The sequence below is a fragment of the Mustela nigripes genome, chromosome X (genome assembly GCF_022355385.1).
Source record: "Mustela nigripes isolate SB6536 chromosome X, MUSNIG.SB6536, whole genome shotgun sequence".
NCBI lineage: Eukaryota > Metazoa > Chordata > Mammalia > Carnivora > Mustelidae > Mustela > Mustela nigripes.
This window is the reverse complement of record NC_081575.1, coordinates 43,989,895-44,001,222: the sequence shown is the minus strand read 5'-3', so window position 1 is coordinate 44,001,222 and position 11,328 is coordinate 43,989,895. Positions and strand designations below refer to the sequence as shown.

Here is an 11,328-nt window from a genome sequence, read left to right as displayed (position 1 = left end):
TGGTTTCACTTACTTGTGGAACATAAGGAATAACATGGAGGACATTAGAAGGAGAGGAGAAGTGAAGTAGGGGAAATCAGAGGGGGAAACAAACCATGAGAGATTGTGAACTCTGAGGGAAAAAAAAAAAAAAAAACGGGATTTTAGAGAGGAGGGGTGGAGGATGGGCGAACCTAGTGGTGGGTATTAAGGAGGGCACATATTGCATGGAGCACTGGGTGTGGTACCTAAACAATAAATCTTAGAACACTAAAAAAATTAAATTTAAAAAAAAAGCAATCCGTAATCCCACCCCGTTCTCCCAAACCCCCTTGGCGAGGGTATGTGCTTTGGTGAGTGCTGTGAAGTGTGTAAACCTGGTAATTCACAGACCTGTACCCCTGGGGATAAAAATATATGTTTATAAAAAATAAGAAATTAAAAAAAAAAAAAGCAATCCGCAGGGAGTGCGGGTCGGGTCTGTGAGCGTTGCCGGACGAGGCTCCCGCAGCCGATATACCCACGCTCCACCCGGTAGCCCGGCCGGGATCCTGGTAGCTAATGTCAGAAGAAAGTGACTATCTGCGAACCAGCTCCTCTGCAGCCTCGCTCTCAGAAAATGAGCTGCTACCGCCGGCCGAGCCTCCCGGCTACGTGTGCTCACTGACAGAGGACCTGGTGACCAAAGCCAGGGAGGAGCAGCAGGAGAAGCCGGAATGGAGACTTCGAGACGTCAGGCCCTCTGTGACATGGTGCGGAAGGAGTGCCCGAACCTGAGCACCTCCCTGGATGACGCCTTCCTGCTGCACTTCCTCCGGGCAAGTTTGATTATGACTGAGCCCTGCAGCTCCTGGTCAGTTACCAAAGCTGCAGGAGAAGCTGGCCTGAGGTCTTCAACAACCTGAAGCCCTCAGCCTTAAAGGATGTCCTCGCTTTGGGATTCCTCACCGTGCTGCCCCACACCGACCCCCGGGGCTGCCACATCCTGTGAATGCACCCAGACAGATGGATACCGAGCAACTACCCAATTACCAAAAACATCCGAGCTATATACTTGACGTTAGAAAAACTCATTTAGTCTGAAGAAACCCAAGTGAATGGAATCGTGATTCTTGCGGACTACAAAGGAGTGAGCTTATCGAAAGCATCTCACTTTGGCCCTTTTATAGCCAAAAAGGTGATTGGCATCCTTCAGGATGGCTTCCCCATTCGGATAAAAGCAGTCCATGTAGTGAATGAACCTCGAATATTTAAAGGCATTTTTGCCATCATAAAACCATTTCTGAAGGAGAAAATAGCAAACAGATTTTTCCTCCATGGGTCTGACTTGAACTCTTTCCACACAAGTCTTCCCAGAAGCATTCTCCCCAAGGATTATGGGGGCACAGTGGGAGAGCTGGACATCAGCGCCTGGAATGCAGTGCTGCTGGCCTCAGAGGAGGACTTCATGAGGGAGTTCTGCCAGCTGGTCTCTGTGTGCGACAGCATCCTGGGTCAGGCCCTCCAGCCTGAGGGGCTGACCTCGGATGCACAGTGTGATGATTCCCTGCGGGCCGTGAAATCCCAGTTCTACTCCTGCTATTAGCCAGTCCCCTGTGAGTGCCACCCTCTTGAAATCCTTTCCTTTTTCTTTGGAGAGGCGCAAGGAGAATTTGAGGTGCCGTGGAGTCTGTCTTGCTCCTTGTAATTAAATTAAAGCCTGTAGAGTCTGAGGGTGAGCCATGGGGTAAGCCCTTGGTGACTTGAATTAATCCATGGAAGACAAGAAAGATGTTCCCAGTGATTCTCAAACGTTTGGAATCCTAGTTTGCAGCCACTAACCTGGAAGCTGTATCTGGTTTTTGGAGATCTTGGAACAAGAGAAATCAGGATCAAATCACTCTGGTCTCCCATTCCAGGAGAAAACCACCTGACTGGCCGGTCAGCACACTCCTGTGAAAGAACCTGGCTGTGCCTACAAGATGGCCACACAGGAGACTTCAGGAGTTTGTGTCTTTCACCTGAACCCTAACGACAGACTTGGGTTGCTCACTAGGAAGTTTCTAGTTGGAGGCCCAGGCCCCAGCTGCTACACTGGGTTTAGAAAGCACCTTAATCGAATCATGGGAGCATCAGGACATAAGCAGCACCTCCTGATCAAATTTGGGAGCCAGAGGCATCAGAGAACCTCTGGGATTCATTGACTGACTCTTGCCATAGAAACAGAAGTTTTCCCAAACCCACAAAGCCTTAGCCCTGGTTCTCAATACAATCATACAGGATCCTAGAGGGATGTGATTCTACTTAACCTAAAATGCTAGATGCCAGGCCCGAGGAGCTGAAAGAATTCTGGCCCAAGAATGAAGAGAGCAGGGCTCCAGCCTCAGAAGTATGGAATATAGACAAGACCTGGACCTCTGTGGGCCTCACCCTTCTCATCTGTAAAATGAAGCTGGATGAAATGACGCCTAGGGCCTTGGCTGACGTTCTGGGATTTGGTTTAGTAATTGAATGCTAGGCATTCGTTTTCTGCCTAGATGGCTCTCAAATGGCTCTCCCATGGCTCTCAAAGAGGCAAGCGGTTGGATCCCTCTTTTTTTTTTGGTACACCTGGGCCTTTCCAAGAGACATGTATCACCATCTGTCCCTGCCTTTAAGGAAAGTGTATGTGTATTCTTGGGACCTGGGGATAACCAACTTCTTTTTGTAGGGAGGGTTAAACTGGAAAGGGCAGGTGAGATGACTTAGGTTTGTGTGAATTCCTTCTATCCCTGAGGCTCTGGCCATATACTGGAAACCTGGCAGCAGGGAATGGCTAATTACTTGGGATTCTTAGATTTTGGTCTCTGGAAACGAATGTTAAGTGTGTGCTATCGCCAGATCACTTCTGGGGCCCCTATCCTCCCAGACACACTTGCATTTCTCTCTCTCTGGTACGGGTGGACAGACTCGTCTAGCCAGCAGGACCGAATGTTAGCTCTGCATTTCAGCACCTCAGACCCTTCCTGTCAGAACTTCAGCCTTAGCCCAACCATTGAACTAGGTGGTTCTTCTGGTGGCTTTTGACCTATTTCCTTTCATATTAATTCCTTAAAAATTCATGCATTTCTGAAACCAGCAGGCAAGGGGACCATCTGTGAGGAGGAGGGCAGTGCTCTTAAAGGCAAAGGCCCATCTACTGTGAATAAGCTCGTCACCTTCATACGCTGTTTAAAATGCCTGGAGAATGTGGAAATGACTCACCTCATCAGTGCCAAGTCCAGGGAACACTCTGCCCTGTGGGTACCAACCCTGGATCCTCTAGGGGCCACGCCGAGCTGGAAGTGCCAGCAATGCAGGCCCCTGGCAGCACCCCCTTCCGTCTACCAGGAACAGCGTGACCGGCTCTGCTGAAAAGATCTTGACAGCACCAGCAGGATGGCTCAAGCAGAAGGTTCAGAACCCAACTGCTTGGATGTGGGAAGTGGTTAGAGGTGTTCTCAGACCTCAGAGAGGAAGGAGAGATTCCCCCACCACCCCCAAGCTAGACAGAGGGAGAGAGGGACTGGTCAGCCCCACCAAGTTTCCCGTTTACACGCTGTACTGCGTTCCTGGCCCGTGTGGCCCATGTCCCTTGACTTGAAAAGCTCGCATGTGTGTAAGCTCACCTAGACAAGGATCTCCAAGACAGGGACGTTGCCCATTTCCCAGGCCCTTCTAGGTGGCCCAGGGAGCAGTTTCATTCAGCTTCTGAAAGGAGTCAGAGCCAAGATCTGTTTGCCTTCTGCAGATGCTGGGCTTGGTTTTGGTTCCAGAGGGAGATCAAATAGTTTGGACACCTCAGGAGGATTGGACCAGGCTATGAAAGCAGAAGCTCCCTGGGTGGTTTCTGTGCAGCTTTACCAGGTGTCTGTATAGAGCCACCCCAGCAGGGTGGTGGGATGATCAAGCGAGTACACGGTGAGCCTGGCTCAGGAGCAGAGCACACGGTGTGCCTGGCTCGGGAGCGGAGGTGCACCAGTGGGGCAAACAAGCCAGCATTGGGAGAACCAGGAGTGTTTTCCTTCAGGGAGAAGGTCTGGCCCATTTCATGAAAACCTGGAAAGTAACTTTTCCCTAAATTCATGGTACTGTGGAACAGGAAAGGGAAAGGAGTCAACCAGGAGACCGGAGTTCTGGCTTTACACTGCTGTGTGGCCTTGAATAAGCCACTGACCACCCCTGAATTACATGCTAAAGGAATCCCCACTCTGAGCTCTGAACCCTCTGTTTTAGGCATCATTTGGCTTTACTGCCACAAGGACACTGTACTCTATCTTTTAGAGGCCTGTTTCTCCCCCACTTCCCCCCAATCTGGGTTATTTTGTAGGTGATGTAGGTCTGAATGAATTGCTCCCAAGTGAATCTGTAAGCTTAGGTAATATGGTGGTTTTCTCCCTCTTCTCTTGTACAGAATCTGGCAAATTGTGCCTCTTCCTGGAATCCTGTTCTACCTTCACAGGGACAGGCCGGAAGAAATGTACAGAAACATCTGTGCAACCCTGGCTTCCTCTCCCGAGCTTACTTGCTTTGGGCAGAAGCGGCTTTAGCTTCATCTTGCTTTCACAAGGACCCACTTGTCTCTAGAGGTTTAAAAACACTTCAGCTTGTAAGATACTACATTTTTGCTGAACTTGAGAAGACAATGAAAGGTATTTTCCCCAAGTTCCTATGAGACACTGAGCCATTCTGAATTCTCCCAGAGGGCAGTTTCTTTAAAGGCCACTGGATTCTCAGACCAGTCATGGGATTACTTTTCCACTTGGGCAGGCAAAAGCTGTGGCATTATTATAATACTTCATTGTAAAGTTTTTAGCTTTTAAGATTTACCTTTGAAGCCTTTTCTTTCATCGAGGCAGTGAAGTGTTAGCAGAGGTCACGGTGCAAGTGTAGCTGTTCTGGGGTTCTGTGGAGACACTGAACAGAAGCATCTCAACTCTTCGGGAGGGAAGTCCATCCGGTGATGTCTGTCAGTATTGGGGCCTATTAACTTCGTAAATCTAAAGTAAATTCCTTTCTGCTTTCCCGATTCAGAATTGGTTTGTTTGAAATCCAAGTGACAGGAATCATCAGTCAGAGATTCCTTAACAGAGCTTGTGCCACAGGCAGGCCCTGTGTGACTCATGGAAAGAAAACTCCTAAGAATAGCATTGAACAGAAATATAGAGACAATCTACAGAAAGAAAGACTTCAAAAGTAACTCGATGTCAATAAAAACATATCTATCAATAATCACTCTCAATGTGAATGGCCTAAATGCATCCATAAAATGGCACAGTGTTGCAGATTGGATAAAACGACAGGACCCATCCATATGTTGTCTACAAGAGACCCATTTTGAACCTAAAGATACACCCAGACTGAAAGTAAAGGGATGGAGAAGCATCTTTCATGCAAATGGGCCTCAAAAGAAGGCTGGGGTAGCGATTCTCATATCAGATGAATTAGATTTTAAACTAAAGACTGTAGTCAGAGATACAGAAGGACACTACTTCATTCTTAAAGGGACTATCCACCAAGATGATCTAACAATTTTAAATATCTATGCCCCCAATATGGGAGCAGCCAACTACATAAGAAAACTGTTAATCAAGATAAAGAGTCATATTTATATGAATACATTAATAGTAGGAGATCTTAACATGCCTCTCTCAGAAATAGATCACCGAAGCAGAAAATCAATAAGGAAACAAGAGCATTGAATGACACACTGGACCAGATGGACCTCATAGGTATATACAGAACATCCCACCCTAAAACAACAGAATACTCATTCTTCTCAAGTGCACATGGAACCTTCTCAAGAATAGACCACATACTGGGTCACAAATCAGGACTCAACCGATACCAAAAGACTGAGATTATTCCCTGCATATTCTCAGATCACAATGCTTTGAAACTGGAGCTCAATCACAAGGAAAAGTTCAGAAGGAACTCACACACCTGGAAGCCAACAGCCACCTTGCTTAAGAATGCTTGGATCAACCAGGAGATCAAAGAAGAACTTCAACAATTCGTGGAAACCAACAAGAATGAAGACACATCAGTCCAAAACCTATGGGATACAGCAAAGGCTGTCCTAAGGAGCAAATACATAGCCATCCAAGCCTCCCTCAAAAAAATTGAAAAATCAGAACACAGCAGCTGTCTCCACACCTTAAAGAGCTGGAGGATCAACAACAAATCAAACCAACTCCACACATAAGAAGGGAAATAATCAAGATTAGAGCAGAGATCAATGAGGTAGAAACCAGAGATACAGTAGAACGTATCAATGAAACTAGAAGCTGGTTTTTTGAAAGAATCAATAAGATCAATAAACCATTGGCCACACTAATCCAAAATAAAAGAAAGAAATCCCAAATTCATAAAATTATGAATGAAAAGGGAGAGATCACAACTAACACCAAGGAAGTAGAAACAATCATCAGAAGTTGTTATCAACAGTTATATGCCAATAAGCTAAGCAACCTAGATGAAATGGATGCATTCCTGGAAAACTATAAACTCTGAAAATTGAACCAGGAAGAAATTGACAACCAGAATAGACTGATATCTAGTAACGAGATTGAGGTGGTGATCAAAAACCTCCCAAAAAACAAGAGCCCAGGACCTGACGGATTCCCTGGGGAATTCTACCAAACTTTCAAAGAAGAAATAACACCTATACTCCTGAAGCTGTTTCAAAAAATTGAAGCAGAAGGAAAACTTCCAGAATCTTTCTATGAAGCCAGCATTACCCTGATCCCCAAACCAGGCAAAGACCCTACCAAAAAGGAGAATTTCAGACCAATACCACTGATGAATATGGATGCTAAGATTCTCAACAAGATCCTAGCAAACAGGATCCAACAGCACATTAAAAAGATTATCCACCATGACCAGGTGGGATTCATCCCTGGGCTACAGGGAGGGTTCAACATTCGCAAATCAATCAATGTGACTATCAAATTATTGATTATCAAATCAATAAGAGAAGAGAGAAGAACCACATGGTCCTCTCAATTGATGCAGAAAAAGCATTTGACAAAATCCAGCATCTGTTCCTGATTTAAACGCTTCAAAGTATAGGGATAGAGGGAACATTCCTGAACTTCATCAAATTGATCTATGAAAGACTCACAGCAAATATCATCCTCAATGGGAAAAAGCTTGCAGCCTTCCCGTTGAGATCAGGAACAAGACAAGGATGCCCACTTTCACCACTCTTGTTCAACATAGTATTAGAAGTCCTAGCAACAGCAATCAGACAACAAAGAGAAATAAATGTATCCAAATTGGCAATGAAGAAGTCAAACTCTCTCTTTGCAGACGACATGATTCTTTATATGGAAAACCCAAAAGACTCCACCCCCAAACTACTAGAACTCATACAGCAACAGCAATTCAGCAACGTGGCAGGATACAAAGTCAATGTACAGAAATCAGTGGCTTTCTTATACACTAACAATGAAAATACAGAAAGGCAAATTAGAGAATCCATTCCATTTACTATAGCACCAAGAACCATAAGATACCTGGGAATAAACCTAACCAAAGAGGTAAAGGATCTGTACTTGAAGAACTACAGAGCACTCATGAACAAAATTGAAGAAGACACAAAATCATGGAAGACCATTCCATGCTCTTGGATCAGAAGAATAAGCATTGTTAAAATGTCTATACTGCCTAGAGCAATCTATACTTTTAATGCCATTCCAATCAAAATTCCATCGGCATTCTTCAAAGAGCTGGAGCAAATAATCCAAAAATTTGTATGGAATCAGAAGAGACCCCAAATCGCTAAGGAAATGTTGAAAAACAAAAATAAAACTGGGGGCATCATGCTACCTGATTTCGAGCTTTACTACAAAGCTGTGATCACCAAGACAGCATGGTACTGGCATAAAAACAGACACATAGACCAGTGGAACAGAGTAGAGAGCCCAGATATGGACCCTCAACAATATGGGCAAATAATATTTGACAAAACAAGAAAAAATATACAGTGGGGAAAAGACAGTCTCTTCAATAAATGGTGCTGGGAAAACTGGGCAGCTATATGTACAAGAATAAAACACAACCATTCTCTTACACTGTACACAAAGATAAACTCAAAATGGATAAAAGACCTCAACGTGAGACAGGAATCCTTCAGAATCCTAGAGGAGAACATAGGCAGTAATCTCTTCGATATCAGCCACAGCAACTTCTTTCAAGATATGTCTCCAAAGGCAAAGGAAACAAAAGCGAAGATGAACTTTTGGGACTTCATCAAAATCAAAAGCTTCTGCACAGCAAAGGAAACAGTCAACAAAACAAAGAGGCAACCCACGGAATGGGAGAAGGTATTTGCAAATGACAGTACAGACAAAAGGTTGATATCCAGGATCTATAAAGAACTCCTCAAACTCAACACACAGAAAACAAGCAATCATATCAAAAAATGGGCAGAAGATATGAACAGACACTTCTCCAATGAAGACATACAAATGGCTATCAGACACATTAAAAAATGTAAACCTGGTGATTCACAGACCTGTACCCCTGGGGATAAAAATATATGTTTATAAAAAATAAAAAATTTAAAAAAATTAAAAAAAATTTAAAAAAGAAAATGTTCATCACCACTAGCCCTCAGGGAGATTCAAATTAAAACCACATTGAGATATCACCTTACACCAGTTAGAATGGCCAAAATTAGCAAGACAGGAAACAACATGTGTTGGAGGGGATGTGGAGAAAGGGGAACCCTCTTACACTGTTGGTGGGAATGCAAGTTGGTGCAGCCTCTTTGGAGAACAGTGTGGAGATTCCTCAAGAAATTAAAAATAGAACTTCCCTATGACTCTGCCATTGCACTCCTGGGTATTTACCCAAAGATACAGATGTAGTGAAAAGAAGGGCCATCTGTACCCCAATGTTTATAGCAGCAATGGGTCGCCAAACTGTGGAAAGAACCAAGATGCCCTTCAACGGATGAATGGATAAGGAAAATATGGTCCATATACACTATGGAGTATTATGCCTCCATCAGAAAGGATGAATACCCAACTTTTGTAGCAACGTGGACGGGACTGGAAGAGATTATGCTGAGTGAAATAAGTCAAGCAGAGAGAGTCAATTATCATATGGTTTCACTTATTTGTGGAGCATAACAAATAGCATGGAGGACATGGGGAGTTAGAGAGGAGAAGGGAGTTGGGGGAAATTGGAAGGGGAGGTGAACCATGAGAGACTATGGACTCTGGAAAACAATCTGAGAGGTTTGAAGTGGCGGGGGGTGGTGGGAGGTTGGGGTACCAGGTGGTGGGTATTATAGAGGGTACGGATTGCATGGAGCACTGGGTGTGGTGCAAAAATAATGAATACTGTTATGCTGAAAATAAATTTTTTTTAAAAAGCAATCTACTTGAAAAACTCCCTTTGATTTAGGGGAGATAATCCCTCTCTCCTAATAAAATCTTCACATGGTAAGATGAGGTCCACCAATATAGAGAGCTAACTCCTTTACTCAAAATCTACACATTTGAGTGTAAGTCTCATCCAACAACACTCTCACAGAAATATCCAGAATAATGTTTGATCAAATATCTGGGTGCTGTGTCCCTGACGAAAAGATGTATATAATTTATCATCACAATATTCACTTGCCATGACTTTAGATATGATTGCTATTATACTACATCTAGGGATTAAAATGACCTACAGAAAATTCTATAGGTCATCTTCAGAAAACCACTCATTAGTATGTGATTGTTTAGTAGCTTTCATCTTTGTATTGTTAGAATTGAATTAGGGATTTTTCTTGTTTATTCTTAAACAAATGCACCTCAATGAATTCCTAGATTTTTTGGTGGTAAGAAAGATTGAGAGAGCACGCATAAGTGTGTGTGTGTGTGTGTATTGGTGAAAGTAGCTCTTGTGAGGAATATGTGAGGTAATTTACTGTGGGTTATATCTATCATCCTCAGTTCCAAGCACATATTAGAAGACAAGTCAGGATGGTTGCTGTTTGCTTTCTCTCAGCTTTCCTTTGCCAGTATGGTTACCATGGTGACTCAGTGACTGCTGTGAAACTTGTTACAAACTGAAAATCCATTTATGATTCTTGCCTTACTCACCCATCATTCTGATAGCTGTTAAGTGTTGCTTTTATAACACCATCATTCCTTCTGGATTTAAAAATTGACATTCAAATGTTGAATAGAGCTTTTCACTTCTCCCCTATCATTTACTTATTTATTCGTGTGTTATTTTATTGGTATGATGCTTGGATTCCTTTTTTGCTCAAATATTTACCATCTGACATTATACCTATGTATTTTGATGTTTGAATTATAACAGACAAGTGGTATACACCCACAGACACAATATTCATTTGCCGTGACTTTAGATATGATTGGCACTATACTAAATCCAGAGATGAAAATGACCTACAGAAAATTCTACAGGTCATCTTCAGAAAAGCAGTCACTAATATGTAGTAGTTTAGGAGACAAGTCAGGATGGTTGCTGCTTGTTTTATCTCAGCTTTCCTTGGCCAGCATGGTTACCATGGTGACTCAGTGACTAATTTGGGACTTGGTACAGACTGAAAACCCATTTATGATACTTGCCTGAATCACTCATTACTCTGATAATTGTTAAGTGTTTCTTTTTTATAATGGTGTCATCATTCCTTCTAGATTTATTCATTGGCATTCATGTTGGGTAGAGATTTTGCTTTCTTCCATATCATTTATCTATTTTTTCTTGTATTTCCTTTTTTAAAGTTTTTATTTAAATTCCAGCTAGTTAATATACAGTGTAATATTAGTTTAAGGTGTACAACATAGTGATTCAACACTTCCATACAACACCTGATGCTTATCACAAGTGCATTCCTTAATCCCCATCACCTATTTCACCCATCCCCCACCCACCTTCCCTCTGGCAACCTATGGTTTGTTCTCTGTAGTTAAGAGTCTGTTTCTTGGTTTGCCTCTAGCCTTTTTCCCTTTGCTCATTTGTTTTGCTTCTTAAATTCTATGTATTTCTTTTATTAGTATGACTCATGGATTCCTACTGTGCTCAAATAGTTATCATCTGACACTATGATTATGTATTTTGATATTCAAATTGTTGCAGGATTAGCCAGTATTAGCCCCTTCAAATTGGCTTCCATTAGCATCCATTGTCACCTCCCTAAAATTGTTTGAACGTGTACTTTCCTCTGTGAGCCTGAGTATCCCTGAAACTGTATGAAGAAAGCAATGTTGTGAGCTTCAGAACAATGCTTTGAGTATATAAAAGAAAAAAGTCTGAAAATAGAAAATTACATTGTGTGGCATCTAGAAAGCCCTCAAACTGTTAGTTGACCATTCTAACTTT

The 11,328-nt window shown here is 42.9% G+C and overlaps 1 pseudogene; it reads left to right on the top strand.

Annotated features, from left to right (window-relative positions):
* Nucleotides 1-500: 500 nt before the first annotated feature.
* LOC132007482 (alpha-tocopherol transfer protein-like) lies at nt 501-1,743 on the top strand (annotated as a pseudogene).
* The last annotated feature ends 9,585 nt before the right edge of the window (nt 1,744-11,328 follow it).